Here is a 21,064-nt window from a genome sequence, read left to right on the forward strand (position 1 = left end):
TACATGATTAGGATCTCGAGCATGATAAAGGGTTTTGATAGAATAGATAAAGTGAAATTTTGATTTCCAATGGGGAAGGAACCTAGATCAAGGTGGGGATTAAAGTAGGGATATACCACTTAAGAATAAAATTAATAAGTACTGGTGCAGGGGAAGTCTGGAATTCTCTTTCTACCTAAAGGCTGTGGCTTCTGAGTGATTGATTGTTGTATTGTTATCGCATGTACTGAGATACAGGGAAAAGTGTTGTTTTGTTATACAGGCAGACCATACCATACAAAGTGCATCAGGGTAGCAGAACAGAGTGCAGAATACAGTGTTACTGCCACAGAGAAGGTGCACAGAGAGAGAGAGAGAGAGAGAGAGATAGAGATCAAAATTAATATTTGAGCAATCCATTCAAAAGTCTGATAACAGCGGGGAAGAAGCAGTTCTTGAATTTGTTCTTGCATGTATTCGAACTTATACTTCTTCTGCACAACAGAAGAGGATGGAAGAGAGTATAACCGGGTGGGAGGGGTTTTGATTATGTTGGTTGCTTTCCCAAGGCCATGGGAAGTGTAAATGGATGGGAGGCTGGTTTGTGTGATGGACTGGGCTATGTTATGACTCTCTGTAGTTTGTTGTGGTCTTGGGAACAGCAGTTGCCAAAGTACGCTGTGATGCATCCAGATAGGACACTTTCTATGGTGCATCTATAAAAATTGATAAGAGTCCTTGTGGACATGCCGAACTTACTTAGCCTCTTGATGAAGTAGAGGCATTGTTGTGCTTTCCTGACCATCGTGCCAATGTGGGTGGACCAGGACAGATTGTTGGTGATCGTCACTCCCAGGAACTTAATGCTCTTGACCATGTCCACCTTAGCACCATTGATGCAGAAAGGGGTAAACCTTTCCCTTCCTGAAGTCAATGACCAGCTCCTTTGTTTTGCTGTTGTTGATGGACAGATTGTTGTCTTTACACCATGTTGCTAAGCACTCAATCTCTTTCTTGTATTCTGTCTCATCATGGTTTGAGATCTGCCCCACTGTGGTGGTGTCATCAGCAAAGTTGTGAATGGAGTTGGGGTGGAATTTGGCGACACATTCATGTGTGTGTATAAAGAGTATAGTAGGGGGCTGAGTATACAGTCTTGCGGGGTACTGGTGTTGAGAATTATGGTGGTGGAGGAGGTGTTGTTGCCTATCCTTACTAACTACAGTCAATGGTTCAAGAAGTCAAGGATCCAGTTACAGAGGGGGGATCTGAGACCTCGGTTTGGAGTTTAGAGATTATCTTGTTTGGAATTATGGCATTGAAGGCAGAGCTGCAGAGCTGTAGTCAATAAGTAGGAGCCTGAAGTATGGCTTCTGTGTCAAATGAAGTGTCAGCACTGAGATTGACAGATTCTGGTTCAATAAGGTTATCAAGAGAAGCGGAGTAAAACTGGTTCAGGTAATGGTACAGATCCACCATGACATTATTGAATGATGGAAGAGATTTGAGGGGTTAAATAGTCTCTTCCTGTCCCTATGATTTCAGATTGCAGGAAAATCTTTAACTAGAAATGATCATCATCTCATTCAATCAGGCGTATCATTGTACATGTAAGTGCATTTAACAACAGCAATAATCGAGATTTGATAGTTTCTATCTGCTTTGTTAAAATCTATAGTGACTCTCATCTGATTTAAAGTCATCTAATCTCATAAAATTCTTTCAGACTTAAGTGTGACTCAGATCAAGCATTAAGTGCCTATTTTAAGTGTACATTAACTTGGGTCTGTCTGAGTCAGAAGGTTGGAGCTACCAACATCCCTTTCAGGAGATGTGTGCATTGTCTAGAGTAACACATCAGATCCGTATTGAGGCTATTCCTCATTGGAGGCTGATGGCAATTCTCCCATCACTTTGTTCAGCAAAAGATTAAAAATGGCAAGTTTATAGTAGTCACCACATGTGCCATGGTGGACCAGGTTTTAATCAGTTGTAAATATTAAACATGAAGGCAGCTTTAGAGCGATAGGTTTCAGGTATTGACTTTGTGCCATGTGTATTTGACCTAAAGCATTGTCACCTCAAATATCGAAACCACTTGATGATGGATAGTCTCTTCATGTTTGTCAAAGGTTACTGTTTCCCATGCTCTGGGATTGAACTTGCATATTCTTGAGGTTAGATTTCAGACTGTCCTTAGATATAAGTTTAGAACATCTATGGCAGTGCTTCCCAACCTTTACCCCCATTTGTGATCCCATTTTGAGGCCATCAGGAGATTTTTTCTTCCCAAAAGCACAGTGGAATCTTTTATGTTGGCCTGAAAGGGGAGATAAGGCCATTGTTTAATGTCTTAGACTGAAAGATTGTGCCTCTGACAACGTTGCACTCCCCCTCAGCACAACTGTAGAATGTCTGCCTTGATTTTTGAACCCAAGTCTCTGATGTAGGACTTGAACTCAAAGCCTGTGACCAGAGGGAAAGGTCAACCAACTTCGCCATGGAATTGAATTGAATTGAATGTTTTGGTGCCACTGAAGTGTTTTCTGATAACATCACAGTGGTACTTGTAAGTGATGCTTCCACATTGTCTTGCGGTATTGTAATCTACCTGTAATAGTCTAAAACAAAGTAAGTTGGATGTCATGCATAAATGTCATAATGGAAATGATGGTTTACACAGAAGCAACCTTAATAAATATTAAAAGAACTGAGTGTTAACTGAGTAAAGCATTAGAGGTTAATTAAATCTTGCCCAGCAAAATGTCAGAGATTCTATCTTGTCAGAGAACTAATGTTACTAAGGTGTTAAAATTAGCTATTTTAAAATTAATTACAAATGAGTAAGATTTAATATGTATGCAGATTGAAATATATATATCTACTCATGGAGTGAATATAAAAGATATTTAAATTTAAAAATTAAATATTTAAAAATTGAAAATTAAATATGAAAGCTGATGATAAAAAATACAGGAAATGTTTGGAATTTATACAGTGCTATTTCACATACTAAGGATACACCAAGAAACTGAACAAGCAGTGATATTCTTTTGCAGTGCAGTTCTTGCTGTTAAATTGAAAAATTCAATAACAGATTTATGTACAGCCCAGTTCCAGAAATGAGAAAAATGACTAATCTCTCTCATTCTTATCATGTTGGTTAAAATGTTGATCAGAACGTTGAAGAGAACATTTTAATTCTTTGAGTAGTTCCATGTGATCTCTCACATCGATTTGATAGGACAGCTTGATGTTTATCTTTCGAAGAGCCACTATAAGCACAATGATCTGATTGGTAATTTAGATAAATGTGAGTTGCTGCAGTTTGGAAAGGCAAATCAGCATAGGACTTAGGCACTGAACAGTCGGGTCCTGGGGAGTGTTGCTGAACAAAGAAAACTAGGGGTGCAGGTGCAGAGTTCCTTGAAGATGGAGTTGCAGGAGGGCAGGATAGTGAAGAAGGTGTTTGGTACATTTGCCTTTATTGGTCAGTGCATTGAATTTAGGAGTTGAGAGGTCATGTTGCAATTGTACAGGACATTGGTTAGGCCACTTTTGGAATATTGTGCTCACTTCTGGTCTCCCTGTGATAGGAAAGATGTTGTGAAATTTGAAAGAGTTCACAGAAAGATTTATAAGGATGTTGCCCGAGTTGGATGGCTTGAATTATAAAGAGAGGCCGCATAGGCTGGGGCTGTTTTTCCTGAAGCGTTGGGGCTGAGGGGAGACCTTATGGAGGTTTATAAAATCATGAGGAGCATGGATAGGGTAAATAACCAAGGTCTTTTTCCTGGGGTGGGGGAGTCCAGATCTAGAGAACACAGGTTTAGGGTGAGAAGGGAAAGCTTTAAAAGGGACCTAAAGGGAACTTTTTAACGCAGAGTGGTGGTGTGTGTATGGAATGAACTGCCAGAGGAGGGAGTGGAGGCTGGTACAATTACAACATTTAAAAGGCATCTGGATGGCTATATGAATAGGAAGGGTTTGGAGGGATATGGACCAAATGCTGACAAATGAGACTAGATTAATTTAGAAAATCTGGTTGGTATGGACGAGTTGGACAGAGGATCTGTTTCCATGCCGTACATGTCTATGACTCTATGACGTTCATCAGTGCTATCCAATTACATAATACCAGGTATTCTCTCTGTCTCCAATCATATGCCAGCAAAAAGTCTGGGAACGTCAGGTAAGAGTGAAACTGAAAACAAAGTTAAGGCGTGACACCGATATTTTGAAAATTTATCTGAATAGCCTGAGAGAAAATGATTTTCTCAGTTGAAAACCCTTTCCAAACTTTATAAAACATGCAAGTTACAATATTATTGGAACACCGTCACTCGTTAATTCCGCCTGAAGTTTTTGAACTTTAGCCTCTAGCTCCTGGCTTCCTGAAGTGGGGATCAGGATACCCAATGAGGTTGAGTGCTAATGGTTTGTGGTCATGAGTTCCAGTGCAGCAAAGACTATCACAGATCTCTGACTGTGTTATAGCCGTTACACAGATCAACCTTCACTCTTGTAGGTCTTCCCCCTCTGCAAAGCTGACAGTTCTGACTTGAGAATTGTGACAATTTTCAAAATTCCAACTGGGAACAAGGTGGGAAAAAGTATCTGGCAAGCACTGCTCTAATTTATCGTCAAATAGTTTTCAAATGTCAAACAAGGTTGCACCTGGAGTATTGCGTACAGTTCTGGTCACCGCATTATAGGAAGGACGTGGAAGCTTTGGAAGGGTTCAGAGGAGATTTACTAGGATGTTGCCTGGTATGGAAGGAAGGTCTTACGAGGAAAGGCTGAGGGAACTGAGACTGTTTTCACTGGAGAGAAGAAGGTTGAGAGGTGACTTAATAGAGACGTATAAGATAATCAGAGGTTAAATAGGGTGGACAGTGAGAACCTTTTTCCTCGGATGGTGAAGGCTAACATGAGGAGACATAGCTTTAAATTGAGGGGTGATAGATGTAGGTCAGATATCAGGGCTATTTTATTTACTCAGAGATTAGAAGGGGTGTGGAACAGCCTGCCTGCAACAGTCGTAAACTCGCCAACATTAAGGGCATTTAAGTGGGCATTGGGCATACATATGGATAATACTGGAATGGTGTAGGTTAGATGGGCATCAGATTAATTTCACAGGTCGGTGCAACATCGAGGGGTGAAGGGCCTGTATACCTCTGTAATGTACTATGTTCTATGTTCTACAATGATATATGTGAACAAAATTCAACATAAAGGAAAAACTGTAAACACTGCAGATGCTGTAAAGCAGAAACAAAATCAGAAATTGCTGGAAATGCTCAGCAGCTCTGGCAGCATCTGGGGAGAGAAATCAGAGTTAATGTTTCAGGTTCTGAAGAAGAGTCACTTGAGTTAACTGTGATTCCTTTTCCCAGACGCTGCCAAACCTGCTGAGCTTTTCTAGCAATTCCTGTTTTTGTTTCAAAATAACAGAATATTTTAGCAAGTTGAATTGGATTAATTCTTGAAAGAGAAGAAATGGCAGGACATGAGGGAAAGAACAAGGGGACAGGCCTAATTGGACACTCTGATCAGAGGTAGGGACACAGATTCCCTGGGTGGAATGGCTTTCTTTATATTGTGTGAGTCTGTGGATTGTCAATCTGAGCTGATGCAAAATGGAATCACGTGCCAGGAATATGAACTGCTGTGATTTATCCTGCAGTTCCCTTATCATGAGAGATGACAGGCAGCCAGTTACCGAACTATTCCCCGTGTCACTGTTGTACTGGTCACTGCCTGTGTGAGAACAGCTAAAGGTTGTCTTACTTTCACATTCAGAGGAAATAGTTGTGTGAGTGTTTGTTTAAATTGCACACTGGTACAGATAAGGGCTTCTCTGATAATGCAGTTAATAACACTGCGTAGTGTTTGCAACTGAGTGGTACAGCTTAGCAGTGTCTTTGTGGTCGGTATTTAGTCCGTAGATGAGGACAGTATTGGGAGTGATTGGGCTGAGTAAGGAATACATTAGTCAAACACTTGTCCTGTTCTCTGTGTGGTTTTTACAAAGTGTGCATTAATAGGATTAGGCTGTGCTGCACTGCTCCCCTCCCGTCCAGCAGTGTGGCGTGCTCATTGTGTTGGTTACATAAGATAGATTGTCACTTGTATAAGATGCCAAAAGACTAGCAAAGGCTGTGGTGCAGTGTGGCAGTTCGGATATAGGTGTCAGTGAGCAAGAGCACCACAGCTGGGTCTGAAGAAAACCCCACCTGGACCAGTCACAAGAGAATTAAACTTTCACAGGAACTGTATGGAAAATGATGGGCAATTGGGGCAAGGTGAGATGCATTTACGGAGGGCTGGAATGGACATGATGGGCTGAATAGACATCCTGTATGATTCTATGATGTAATACCCTTCCCATATTCAGACCAACTCAAAGTACATCGTCATCAATTAAATATTTTTGAGTTGCAGTCACTGTTGTGATACATTAGGTTACTTCATAAGATCAAAGTCCATGTTGTTGGAGGTGGTGTATAACAATGGATAGATAATTGGTTCATTAAGTGAAGACAGAGAGTTGGGATAAGGGAAGCATTTTCAGGATGGCAATTTGTAACGAATAGAGTATCTCAGGGATCAATGCTGGGGCCAAAATTATTTACAATACCCCTGTGTATATTAATAACTTGGATGAGGAAAATTAACATGCAAAGTTTGCGAATGACAGAAAAATGACTGGGAACGCGAAAACTGAGGATAACAGAAAGATAAGTGGCAAGGATAACATCATGTCTACAGAGGGATGTAGACAGCTTTAGTGAGCAGACAAAAACATTATAGATTAAATGTGGGAAATGTGAGATTCTGCTCTTTGACAGGAAAACTAGAAGAACAAAATATTATTTAAATGGGGAAACAAGCTGTGACACAGAAGGATATGAATCACAAAATAAGATCAGTGGCCAACAGGGAAAGCAAATGGAATATTGGCTTTTATTTCAAGGGGAGTGGAGTATATATTTAGGGAGGTTTCGCGAAAGCTATACCACACACTTGTCAGACCATAGCAGATTGGGTCCTCTTAACAAGGAAAAGATAAACTGGCATTGGAGGCAGTCCAGAGAAGGTTCACAGTTGATTCTAAGTACGGAGGGATTTTCTTATGATGTGATTTTGAGTAGGTTGGGCCTGCACCCATTAGAGTTAAGAGTGAGAGGAGACCTTATTGAAATCTGTAGGATCAGAAAGGGTGTTGATGAGGTAGTTGTGGAGAAGTTGTTTCCCCTTGTGAGAGTGTCCAGAATAAGGGGTCAGCCATTTAAGACAGTGATGAGGAAGATTTTGTTTCTCTCAGCAGGAAATGAATCTGTGGAATACTTTACCACAGAGGGCTATTGAGGCATTATGCATCTTCAAGTTTGAGATAGATTTTCAATCAGTAAGGGAATACAATTTAGGGGGAAAGGCAGGAAGATGGTGTTGAAGATTAACAGGTCAGCCATGATCTCAATGAATGGCAAGCAGACCTAGTGGGCCGAATGGCCTACTTCTGCTCTGACATATGGTTTTGTGAGTAAATGTAGCAGACAATTTGTCTGCAGTAAGGCTCCACAAATAGCAATGAGATAAAAGTGCCAGAAATCTGTATTGATGCTTTTTCAAAGAAGCCTGTTAGCAGACATCGGGATAATTCCCTGCTTCTCTTGGAATTACCCCAGGCCTCACATTGCAGCAATTGACAGCCTTAATTTAACATTTAATCTGAAATGTGGCACGACAGCATTCCCTCAGTGCTGCTCCATAAGCTGAGTCTTGGACAGGTGCTTAAAGCTCACAATGTAGCCCCTTGGGTGTGAGAATCTGACAATGGAGCCAAACTATTTCATCGTGTTAAAGGTTGACCCTTAACCCTCACCCTTGACACTTGATCTATTGGGTTTCTACAATGTTGCGACTCTGCCTACCGTTTAGTCAGCTGTTGGTTTCCAAGCTACAGTTTGTTAGTTGGTTCTTACATCTAATGCATAACTTATAATGTGTTCTACTGTTTTAAATGATTGACTAACAATGTCCTTGATGAGTGATTGATGATTAGACCATTATCATTAACACGGCAAGTGCCATCCTCTCTGATCTGCTGTAGAACAATAGCTCACAGAGAGATATGTGAATTGGTACTATTATTCTCAAAGTGTAAAAGTTTTGGAGCAGCGTATTGAACAGTCATCCACCACGTCGGCAGCTCAATATAGCCCCTGCACCCTCACCTCTTGTTAAGTAAATCTGTTGAGGTGCTGGTTTTCTTAATTTATTATGGCAGTGCAGAGCAATTATCTGTCAGCGTGACAAGTTAACTGGTCAAATACAAACAGTAATACATCAGAACTTGTAGCCGGTGAGAATTGAATCACTCCATTATCCTGCCTCAGCATCAATATGTTTTTGTACTGAATGCAGTGAAATGTAATAATGAGTTTTATAGGTGTTAAAGAAAGAAAATTGTTCAATCTCAATGTTCCCATAAACAGCAAGATGACTTCTTATTTCAGCTTGCTATACATTTATAGATTTAACAGGAAATGTTGGAAAATTGGAGCAGGGATAATTATCTAAGTGGGTAGCTATGGTAACATGATACTGGTTTAATAGATGCATCTGCCAGGAACAGTAGATAATCTAGGTAAAGACATGGGAGGGGAAGGAAATCAAATATCCATTCACTCTCATCTGTTGGTGCCTGCAAGGTTAGGGTCAATAGCTAATGAATCTAAATTTGGAGATGCCGGTGTTGGACTGGAGTGTACAAAGTTAAAAATCACACAACACCAGGTTATAGTCCAACAGGTTTAATTGGAAGCACACTCGCTTTTGGAGTGACGCTCCTTCATCAGGTGATTGTCAATCACCTGATGAAGGAGCGTCGCTCCGAAAGCTAGTGTGCTTCCAATTAAACCTGTTGGACTATAACCTGGTGTTGTGTGATTTTTAGTAATGAATCTAAAGTTTTGTCTGGCATCCCAAGCCAAGTGAGCACTTGCTTGCCCTTACAAAGAGCCACAGAGAGTCGTTCAGGTGATGGTCTGCCCTCAAATTCATCACCAACAGAAATTGAGGAGATTCTTGGCTTTTCTACTAGGAAACATCAAAACTAGTTTGATGAGAATAAGCTGGAGATCCAGGAGCTATTAAATTATAAACACAAAGCTTTCCTGCACTAGAAGCAACACCAAATCTCGAAGGGAAGAAAAGCAGATGGACTGACAAATGCAGACGAGGGTCTGAGAAAGAAAACTGTGAGTAAGTGAGGACTGCAGATGCTGGAGATCAGTCAATAAGTGTGATGCTGGAAAAGTGCAGCCAGTCAGGCAGCATCCCAGTAGAAGGAGAATCAACGTTTTGAGCATACGCTCTTAATCAGGAGATGCATTCCTTCCACATGTGGGAGGACATTCCTGATAAAGAGCTTATGCTCAAAACGTCAATTCTTCTGCTCCTGGGATGCTGCCTGACTGGGCTGTGTTTTTCCAGCACCACACCTTTTGACTCTAGAAAGAAAAGCCATAATCTAAAGATCAGATGCTGAGGGGAAAGAGTGTCAGAATTCCAGAAACCCACTGACAGGTGTGATGTAGTGAATGCAGTCAAGACCATCATCTGACCAAGACCAAGACTTAGCCCAGTGCACACTAAGGACACCATCAAAGCTAGCAAATCACACAGTGCTCCTTGAAGGTATCTCATAAACTGAGACTTGGGACTTGACTTTGTCACATAAGATGCCCCCATGTACTATCCCCATCCAGCCACAACTTGATATGAACTGGAAATGGCCAGTTGATAGCTGAGAGTCAACCAGATCACTGGCGCAGACGAATATTCTCAGCTTCTTTTTCCTGATCCAGAAGAACAAAATAATGCCCACCAACCTCCAAGAACTGCCAATGTGACCACTTCATGAACAATCAGAATGTGGCAACCACAGAGTCATTTCCCCACTGTCCAACCACAGGGAAGGTCTTTGCAAACATCTTCCTCAATCACCCCCAGTCTCTGAAGATTTCCTCCTACAGTCACAGTGTGGATTCTGTCCATCACGAGGCACAGTGAGCATGAACTTCATGGCAAGGCAGCTCTAAGGAAAGTGCGGTGAGTAGCAGCAACTTCTACACAAGACCTTCTCTGATCTCAGAATGGCCTTTGCCTCGGTCAACCTGGAAGGATTATGGGACATTTTCCTTGAATTTGGCTGCTTACGGAACTTTGTGTCACCATCGTCTGTCTGCTGCAGGACAACGTGCAATCCACAATTCTCACTGATAGAGCCAAAAGTGACCAATATGTGTGCAAAGTGGGCATCACAACAATGCTCTTCTTCATCTTCCTCGGCAGAACATTCCAATCCATATCCATGAGGCCTTCCACTGCAGTGAGAAATTCATCAGCAGAAGCTTAATAACTTTACTGAATCTCAGGATTGGATGATGGAACACAAAGTTAGCATGGGGGTGAAACAGAGCCATGGGATTGTTTAGAGAGATGTAGATTGGCAAGAAAAGGACATGGTTGGTCATTAGGTTGGATGGGAAGAATGGGATGGCCTGAAATAGCTTAGCAGAGGGTGTGGCGGCTTGGGGTTATGGTGCTGAGGCCTGTTTATTATTTTATCTTTTACAAAGATGCGAGAAAGAGCCAGAGCACAGAGGTGGGCCTTTCTTATCACCTGCCTCCGAAACTGGCAGCACTTGCCTCTGTATCTTCTATGGTTAATGGGACTGAACCACATCAATACCCATCAACCCCAGCACTCGGAGGCAGAAGCTGCTAATCCAGCGACACTTTTTCTCCCTGACCCATTTCCAGCATGAGTGCAACTTTTAACTCTTTGACACTATTCGGGAAAGCACAAGTTGTTTCTCACTGGTGTGTGCGTTTAAGGTTAATGTTATTTGCTGTGTTGAAGATGCTGTTATTGGTGGTTGTGGGGGTGGGGGGCTGGGAGGGAGGTGGGAGGAAATCATTGACCTACTTTCAGCTATTCAGTAATTCTGAGCAGATTTGGAGGGATAGTCTAACGATGGACAATACTTGCTAGCCCAGCCAGTGACATCCAAATCCCAAGGATGAATCAAAAAGTGTAGTACAGCTTTACAAACTCCCTCTCCCATTGTCATCCTCTGATATCAGATTCTAGATACTTTCAAATCAATCTGTTCACGGTTATTAGATACCTCTGGTGCAAGTCAGACTTGAACGTAGGCTGTCTGGCTCAGAGGTAAGGACGCTACTACTGCACCACAAGAGTCCCTGTATGCTTATTGCCTGCTCTGAATGGATGGATGGGTCTGGTATCCTCAGCTACAAACCATAGGCCAGACTTCTGTTTATTTCATTCACAAAATGTGAGCATTGCTAGAAAGATCAGTGTTTATTTTCTATGCCTAGTGGTCCTGGGCAAAGTGCTAGGGAGCTGACTTCTTGAACCACTGCAGTCCTTGGGCTGTACAGACACCTACAGGAAGAAAGTTGCAGGATTTTGACACAGTGACAATGATGGAATGGTGATATATTTCCAAAATCAGGATGGTGTGTGGCTGAGAGGGAGACATGCGGCTGGTTGTAGTGATAGGGTTTGTTGAATGTGTACAGAGGAACCTCGAATATCCAGCATTCGATTATCCGAATATTGGATTATCTGGCAAGATCGCAAGGTCCGAATGCTTGACTAAACTATGTTATCTGGCATTTGATTATCCAGAATTCGATTAACCAAACAAAATACCCCCCACCAGTGTCCTTTGGATAATTGACGTTCCTCTGCACTTGAGGAACAGTGATGTAACTGCTAATCAGTGATGTATCTGTGACATCAGAGTTAGTACTCTGTGCTGAATAGGTTACAACCTCCTAGCAGAGTGTGTTGTTCTCAAACCATCACGTACAGTTAGTTAATAAGTGTGGCTTAAAAGGATCTCAGAAGTCTGGGTTAACCTTCTTTGAAAACCCAAAGAGTGTAGAACTAGAACAATGGTGTTCCCATGTGTCTGTTCTCTTTGTCCTTCTAGGTGGTAGAGGTTGTGGGTTTGGAAGGTGCTGTTAAAGGTTGCTGCTGTCACCCAGAAACTGCTCAAGAAGATTCATTCTTTTTAGTAATTCCTTAACTCCCAATGTAATGGTAGCGACAGCAACAGAGTCCAGAATGTGGCAGAAGCTGAGGCCAGCAGGAGTTTTATGTTCAGTGATTGAGCAGCTGGTGAACCCGATGTCATTCGCTGATGAAGCATCTGGGCCAATAATAAAATGTTTATTATTCAAACAGCACCATTGAAGGAGACTCCCTGGCCAATGTCCCAGCGCTGTTTGTGCGAATTTGCTGTGTGTAAATTGGTTGCCCTGTTACTTACATTGTAACAGTGACTATCACTTCAGAAGTACTTGATTGATTGATTGTGGAATATCTTGAGGTCCAGGTCGCCGTTCCTTCAATGCAAGTCTTTATTTTATCCTTCATCCTCAATTTAAGTTATGACATTTATTTCCACTGTGGCAAAGATTGTGATGTACAATGATTAACGAATGAACAGTTGTGTATATGCAACAATGTTAGTATTTTATAGGGAAGTAATCCAAGACAGATAGGGCATGGTGTGAATTAATAATTATGGAAATATAACTCAATGCTGCCATGATTTAATTAGAGTAAGAGAGCAGTACAGCATGGAAACAGACTCTACGATCCAACTCGTCCACGCCAACCAGATATCCTAAATTAATCTAGTCCCATTTGTCCTCATTTAGCCCATATCCCTCTAAACCCTTCCTATTCATGCACCCCTCGAGATATCTTTTAAATGTTGATATAATAAAGCTTACACTTGGTATTATAGCTCTTCAGAGCCCCAGCTCTTCCTGACTATGGAATCCTCAAACAACAGTTGGGGTGAGCAACAAAACAATAACTTACATTTAGATGCCAACTCTAACCTGGCAAAATAAGCCAGAGGGAAGTGACATGAAGCCACATGAGAAAGAAGCACAGGCGACCAAAAGCCTGGCCGATAAGGCCGATTTTAAAGTGCATCTTAAAGGAGAGGAGAGAGGTGTAGGGTTCAAGAGGTCAAGGGAATTCCAGCATTTAGAGCCTGTGGTCATTGAAGGCATGGTCACCAGTGGTAGATGTGAAATAAAGAGGAATAACAGACTATGTTCCTAGTTGAGTCTTCTTTGAATAGTTTACTTGCCTCTCTATTGCTGTTCCATTGATCCAAGGCCAGGTTTCCACGGGCTGAGAATTGAGGATCCATTGGATGGAAACATCATTCCAGTCCACTTTCTGATTATTCCAGGGCACATGATTGTTAGGAACTAAACTTAAAGTTCAACCTCCTTAATGATGCTTCCGGAACAGGTACAAAAACAGAGAATGCTGCAGAAACCCAGCAGGAAGGCAGCATCTATAGAGAGAAACAGAGCTAACGTTTCGAGTCCAGTGACTTCAGAACCGACAGTAGGTAGGAAAAGTTTGGGCATATGCTGAAGGCAAGAGGTGGAGGAGTGTATGGTAGGGAAAGGAGTATGGGAAAAGGTCTGGTAAAGTTACAGTTTACCCTCAGGTTTACATGTTCTAGAACAGTGATCCCACCAGCACTGGGTAAATTTGAAGCACATTCCTATGATCCTATTATGTACTAACTTAATGTAACATCCCTCACAAATGAGAAAGTATTATATCATATTGAATAAATATTAATTAAAAAAAGGAGTCAACTTTATTGACACCTGAATTGGCCCAGTTAGTAATAACAGGCAACAGAAAGCAAAGCTTTAATTTTGCCTATAAGGATTTTGACCTTTGTTCTGATCACAATGTTTTTTGCTTGTGGCAGAACAGTTTAATTATACTGTGAGCCACTTAATAGAATGCTGTAGGCATTAAGCAAACATGGAATATGAAATGCTGTTCTGACTGAGGTAAACGTCTAAGCACTTGCTAAGGGAAGGGTGATTAACACTTACCACAGTAAGATGGTCATAGCTGCCTTGGTCTGAGGAAACCAGAAATCCTACTCTGAAGATTTTCAGCTTTGACTTCAGGTTTGACTTAAATCGAGTGAGTTCACCAGCACGCTACCCTGAATAGAGGACTACTGTGAGCTCATTTGTGAATGTAAATCCATGGAGATTCCTCTTTTCCAATGTTTGAGGTGATTCAGTCTATAGAGGGGGAGACATCTCAATAATGTACATCATTGACTGTTCTTTATTCATTCATGGGATGTTGGCATCGCTGGTTGAGCCAGCATTTTTTTTTGTCTGGAGGGCAGTTAAGAGTCAACCTCATTGCTGTGGGTATGGAGTCACGTGTACACCAGACCTGGTAAGGAGTCAGTTTTCTTTCCCGAAGGACATTAGTGAACCAGATGTTTTTCCTTCATAAGAATTGACAGTGTTAACATGGTCATCATTAGGTTAGCTTTTCAATTCCAGGTTATTGATGGAATTCAAATTTCACCATCTGCTGAACTGGGATTCAAAGCCATGTCTGTAGATATTAGCCAGGGATTCTGAAATGTTAGTTCAGTGATATTATCTCTACGGCATCACCTCCATGACGCTGTCTAACTACAAGAGATTTGTACCAGTTAGCTGGTCTGGGGCACTGGCTTGTCCTGAACCAGTTTAGCAAGAACCAACTCCCACCATGGTAGCTCAAAGCCTGCCTTCCAACAAAATGGGGTTTGTCATGAGGAACTGGTCAGTGACTTCCCACATTTCCCTGGTCTGAAGGATGTCCTCTGGGAAACATTCCCCAGGAAGGTCAAGTGTGGCACCAAGATGGAGGCCAGACAGTAGATAGTTTGAACAGATCATCATGGAGTGGTGCCTGAGGTGCAGTCTGGATAGGGGAAAGTGAGAACCGCAGATGCTGGAGATCAGAATCGAGAGTGTGTTGCTGGAAAAGCACAGCAGGTCAGGCAGCATCCGAGGAGAATTGTCGTTTTGGGCATTAGCTCTTCATCAAGAATTCTGCGGTCTGAATAGATTCAACCTCCCTGTGGGGAATGTTTTCATCAGTTGGTAGTTATGCAGGGGATTGATGTTTGTTGAAGGTGTTGAGTGGAAGATTCCAGTTACAACGTGTATTGATGCATTCAGTGACGACAAGAGATGTGTGGGCTGACCTAAGCCAGACAGGCACGTGTGGAATACAAAAGGGCAACTGCTGAGGTTTGCAATGTATGGTAGCAGTGCCCCATTCTAGATCCAGGAGGGTTGGTTAATAGCTGTCCTCCTTCATGTATTCCTGAAATGATGAAGTATACTAACGAGTGTTCCTCCCTCATGTGCTGGGTTCGGATTGTGTTTTAGGATTGAGTTATGTGGTGAGTTACAGAGCAATTGGTCTTTTTCACGAGTACAGGGAAGATTTAAACGGGCAACTCTCAACAGCAACAACTTATATTTTAGAATAGAATAGCATCCCTACAGTTTAGATCAGAGTGGTGCTGGGAAAGCATCCAAGGAGCAGAAAATTCGATGTTTCAGGCGAAAGCCTTTCATCAGGAATTCCTGATGAAGGGCTTTTGCCTGAAACGTCGATTTTCCAGCACCACTCTGATCCAAACTCTAGTTTCCAGCATCTGTAGTCCTCATTTATGCCTAGACTACCTCAAGGTTTGGTAGAAGATTTGTAGCTCGGGTGTTCGTTGTTGTGGTTCTGTTCGCCGAGCTGGGAATTTGTCTTGCAAACGTTTCATCCCCTGTCTAGGTGACATCCTCAGTGCTTGGGAGCCTCCTGTGAAGCGCTTCTGTGCTGTTTCCTCCGGCATTTATAGTGGCCTGTCTCTGCCGCTTCCGGTTGTCAGTTCAAGCTGTCCACTGTAGTGGCCGGTATATTGGGTCCACGTCGATGTGTTGCACCTATTGTGCAGATACAAGCCATTAGGCCTAACAAGTTCACACTGCCCCTCCGAAGAATAACCCACCCAGACGCATTCCGCCTACACTTTTACTCCACATTTTTACCCCTGACTAATGCACTAACCTACACATCTCTGGACACTATGGGCAATTTAGCATGGCCAATCTATCTAACCGGTACATCTTTGGACTGTGGGAGGAAACCCATGCAGACACAGGGAGAATGTGCAAACTCCACACAGACAGTGGAGGGTGTAATTGAACCCAGATCCTGGGTGCTCTGAGGCAGCAGTGCTAACCACTGAGCCACCTTGCCTTATATAGCACCTTTAACGTAACAAAATGTCCCAACATGTTTTGCGGTGGTGCCACCTCCTCAAGCTTCAGCCCCTCTCTTGCAGCAGCTGGCAGACCACCCAGCCATGCCTCCCACCCAACTTCAAAACCCAGCTTTCTGACTTTCCCAACTCACATGTACAACATGGACCAAGGGAAGTAATAGACTGAATCGCACAATGTGCGTTCATGTAGCGTCTTTAAAGACATCACATCAAAAGTTGTACACATGAGAAAATCATTTAAGACAGGTTTGTTCTAATAGATAGACTTAAGGAGTCTTCTAAAACAGGAGATGGCGTGAGGAAGTGGAGAAGTTTAGGAACGGAATTCAGGGCTTAAGCCCCCAACAGATGAAGGCACAATCACTGTGGCTGAAGTGATGAAACTCAGGGGTGCTCAAGAGGCCACGTTTGTAGGATCACAAAGATCTCAGGCAGTGTGGGGTTGCAGAGCTAGGCAGGAAAGAGGAAACAATAGTTGCAGGCAGAAAATCGGAGAGACAAAACTGAAGAAAGAGAAAATGTCAGATCTGAAGGTGGACTTAGACTCACACTAATGGGAAGAGAGCAAGAGAGAGAGATTAAAGTGAGGGACCAGTAAAATGGTACACAGACTTGAAATACTTTTCAATGACAGAGCTCAAAAATCTGTGAATTAAGTGTAGCCCTTAATTTAGATTCTGTTGAATTTAAAAGTCATTTAATCAAATGTATCACAAGATCCGACTATGTATTCCTATTTAATGGTACTGTTTATTGGGTTTGTACTGAACTAATGCAGTATAAACCAGGAATTAATACATGACATTTCATATAAACTATCCATTTATCACTTAGATCTTTCCCTGTCTGATAGGATAAACTAAATTCAATACCTGTATGAAACAAGTCACTTTCTTGGTGATTACACATAGATAAATCTTTCTTCATGTTTCACTGTGAACTGTGAGTATTGGTGGCTATTAACTCACCCACTGTGACACAATCATCAGTATTCATTGCAAAGCTGCAAGGTTGCTCTGTGTGGATCACTGGGGGTGGTCCACTTTCCCTTTCACCACAATGTTGGCATTTTTGTTTATGGTACTGGGAGGTATTTCAACACCAAGACACTGAGAACATGGAAAATATGGTGATGCTATAGTTCCCAAAGATTATTTCTTATAAATTCATTTGTAGGATGAGGGCGTCGCTGTCTAGGCCCAGAATTTATTGCCCATCCCTAGTGGCCCAGAGGGCAGTTAAAAGTCAACCACATTGCTGTGGGTCTGGAATCACATGTAGGCCAGACCAGGTTTCCTCCCCTCAAAGACATTATGAACCAGATAGGTTTTTCCAATAATTGACAAGGGATTAATGGCCAGTGGAACTATTAATTCCAGATTGCTTGCCCTCCCAATCTCTCTCTCTCTCTCTCTCACTCACTCACTCACTCACTCACTCACTCTCAAACACACACACACATTCATTCTTCCTCCTGTAGTTATCCAGTTCATTCTAAAATGCACCTGCATCATTTGTCTAAATTGCTGCGTTCCTTGTGGTAGCGCATTCCACATTGCCACCACCCAAAAGTGGCATGGGGTAAGCATTCAGAGCTGGCATCACCATTGCATTGCGATATTGTCATCCAGTTGTGCTTGCTGTAACTGACACTGCTGTAAACAGCCTGACATCGAGGCCACAATGCACGCCCAGCCACTACAGCTGGCAGAATTGCACACTCCACAGGTCCAACATTAATATTGCTTGACAGCATCGAGCAGGAGAATGAAGTGAGTGTTTTGACCTCTGTCCAGCTTGGCCACCTATTTAGTCCAGCCTCCCCCTTTCATAAGGCAGCATCTGCGTTGTTGGCCTACAAAGAGCTCTTTGTGTCGTCCAGAATGCAATTGATAGAACATCCCCTTTAACACTGCTTCGTCTCCACACAAGCATTCTTGTTGTCTTTCATGATGGGATGTCTATAAAAGTGTTTTGGCTTGTGTGTTTGAAAGCCTTATTAATTCCACTAGATTGCTCTTGTAGATAAACTCTTGACTCTAAATGGCTGCGGGGTTAGGGGGAGACTAAAAGGAGGGCAAATGTCAACCCACAAAGACCTCCATACCAAACAACAGCCAATTTTCAGATTAGTTGCTTTATTACAAGAGGAGGTTGAGAGGAAGGCAAAGGTGGGATCTCCAGAGAAATCTTTGATGATTTGGCAGATCATATAAGACCATAAGACTGGCTGTTTCATTAGTTATCAGTCTCAGAGTTATACCACCTCCAGATTACCTTCTTTACTTGTATGAGCAGCTCTGCCAGAAACTCAAGACCTTTGGCTGAATCAAAACTTCATACATTCTCTGAGAGCCCTTCAGCTTTGAGTAAATGATGGAAATGTTACTTTTTGCTCACGTCATTTTAATCCAAACAAAGTATTAAAAGTCTGTTTTTGAGGAAAGGAAAAAATGCTTGTCATAGCGCGTATCAGCTGATCATACCTCCCAGCTACACAGTGCTGAAGAATGTTGTAGAAAATCAAGACTTTTTAAATCGGTGCTCCTAACTTTTATATAACACCTCACAGTCAACATGGCAGTTAAAAGACTTGTTCATGTTATCATCATTGTATCTGGCACGTGATCTGAGGGTAAAAAGGTCTCAAACACTCTCTTAAACGGATCACTTGAAGCATATCCCACTATTGTAATGCACCTTAATGGCTAGATATTAGCCCAGACACCTATGTGCCAGTTAATATAATGATTGTCTGTAATAATTGTCTGTTAGATTCTTCACTACCGTGATAGGGTGGCATGGTGGCTCAGTGGTTAACCCTGCTGCCTCAGAGTGTCAGGGACCTGGGCTCAACTCCACCCTTGGGTTTCTGACTTTGTGGAGTTTGCACATTCTCCCAGTGTCTGTGTATTTCCTCCCATGGTCCAAAGGTTAGGTGGACTGAATGTGCTAAATTGCCCTATAGTGTGCAAGTTAGGTGGTTAGCCATGATAAATGGAAGGTAGGGGGATGGATCTAAGTGAAATGCTCTCCAGAGGATTGAAGGACTGAATGGCCTCTATGATTTCCATATCCAGTTTCTAATGTTGGGACGTAACATGAGCATTGTCACATGTAGAATGCACTCTGAGAGGCAAAATCCACATCATTGTCCTGGTATTTAGTAATCAATACTGCTTTCCATATTATTAGTTTGAAAAAGAGCAGCAGAGTTTTGTCACAATGTTTTAGCAAATATTATCAGTTAACCAAGTGCTACCAGACACTTGGAGACCAGTCAGGTTCCAATAGGCTGGGAGCAATACTAGCACATCTAGCTAAAGAACGGCAGCATGGTCACTCAATAGTCAGTACTACTGCCTCACAACGCAAGGGTCTCAGGTTCAATTCCAGCCTTGGGCGACTGTCTGTGTGGAGTTTACACATTCTCTCTGTGTCTGCGTGGGTTTCCTCTGGGTGCTCCGGTTTCCTCCCACAATCCAAAGATGTGCGGGTCAGGTGAATTGACCATGCTAAATTGCCCATAGTGTTAGGTGCATTAGTTAGAGGAAAATGGATCTGGGTGGGTTACTCTTCAGAGGGTCAGTGTGGACTGGTTGGGCCGAAGGGCCTGGTTCCACACTGTAGGGAATCTAATCTTTTCCAGAGTAATTTGTTAACATGTTCTTGCTAAGTGATGATGCAAAGTGCTTGGAGATCAGAGAAATGAGGAGGAACAATCAAATTTATTTAATTAACTTTTCTTTGGGTTCCACATATTATGTTAGGGAGGTTTTGGGTCCCTGCTTCTGAACCAGGTGTTTTGGGTTCAAGCCCTGCTCTGGGATCGATGGGCACAGAAGGTGCTTTCCTAATGCAAACAAATGAGTTGATTCTCAATCTGCAAATCTTTCCAACATCGAGCCTAGAGGTCTTCAGTACTGACAAAGGCCCTTCGGGCCATTGAGTCTGCACCTGTCAAAAACAAGCATCTAACTATTCTAATCCAATTTCCCATCACTTAGCCCATGGCCTTTTTATGCCTTGGCATCACACGTGCACACCTAAATACTTCTTAAATGTTCTGAGGGTTTCTAGCTCTTCCACCCTTACAGAGAGTGAGTCCTTGATTCCCACCACTTCCTGGGTGAAAAAGCCTTTCCTCACATTTCCTCTAAACCTTCTGCATTTCTTCAAACTCTCTGGGAGAAGTTTCTTGCTGTCTTTGTCCCTGATAATTTTATACATTTTAATCCTGTCCACCTTTAGTATCCTCTGCTACAAGAAAAACAAACTTAGCCCATCCAATCTCCTTTCATTACTAAAGCTCACCATCTCATTCAGCATCCTGATGAATTTCCGTTGCACCTTCTCCAGTGCAGTGACATCCCTGCTATGATGGGAATCCCTGAAGAAGGGCTTATGCCCAAAACATCGATTCTCCTGCTGCTCGGATGCTGCCTGGCCTGCTGTGTTTTTCCAGCATCACATTTTTTAACTCTGGTCTCCAGCATCTGCAGATCTCACTTTCTCCTTCCAGAATTGCACACAATATTCCCACTTTAACCTAACGAACATTTTATATCCTCCCTACTCTTAAACTCTATACCCCTTGATAATAAAGGCAAGTATCCTGTAAGCCATCCTAATCACTTTATCTACCTGTTCGACTATCTCAAGGGATCACTGGACATGTACACTGAGATCCGTCTGATCCTCAATGCTTCCCAGGATCTGAGAGTGGAAGAGACTTCTGCATGTCCATGCTTGACATACACTGGTGCCCCTCTGGTGATAGGGGAACCTGTTCAAGGAGAAACAAGCTCAAAAAACAGATGTACATGTGCTTCATCTTATGGGGCCATAGG

General features: G+C 42.4%; 1 protein-coding gene across 4 annotated transcripts in view; it reads left to right on the plus strand.

Annotated features, from left to right (window-relative positions):
* The window catches only part of LOC140485579 (netrin receptor UNC5C-like), a 419,631-nt gene that overhangs the window by 71,595 nt on the left and 326,972 nt on the right, over positions 1-21,064 (plus strand). The gene's annotated exons all lie outside the window — the stretch shown is intronic.

The sequence above is a fragment of the Chiloscyllium punctatum genome, chromosome 14 (genome assembly GCF_047496795.1).
Source record: "Chiloscyllium punctatum isolate Juve2018m chromosome 14, sChiPun1.3, whole genome shotgun sequence".
Classification (NCBI taxonomy): domain Eukaryota; kingdom Metazoa; phylum Chordata; class Chondrichthyes; order Orectolobiformes; family Hemiscylliidae; genus Chiloscyllium; species Chiloscyllium punctatum.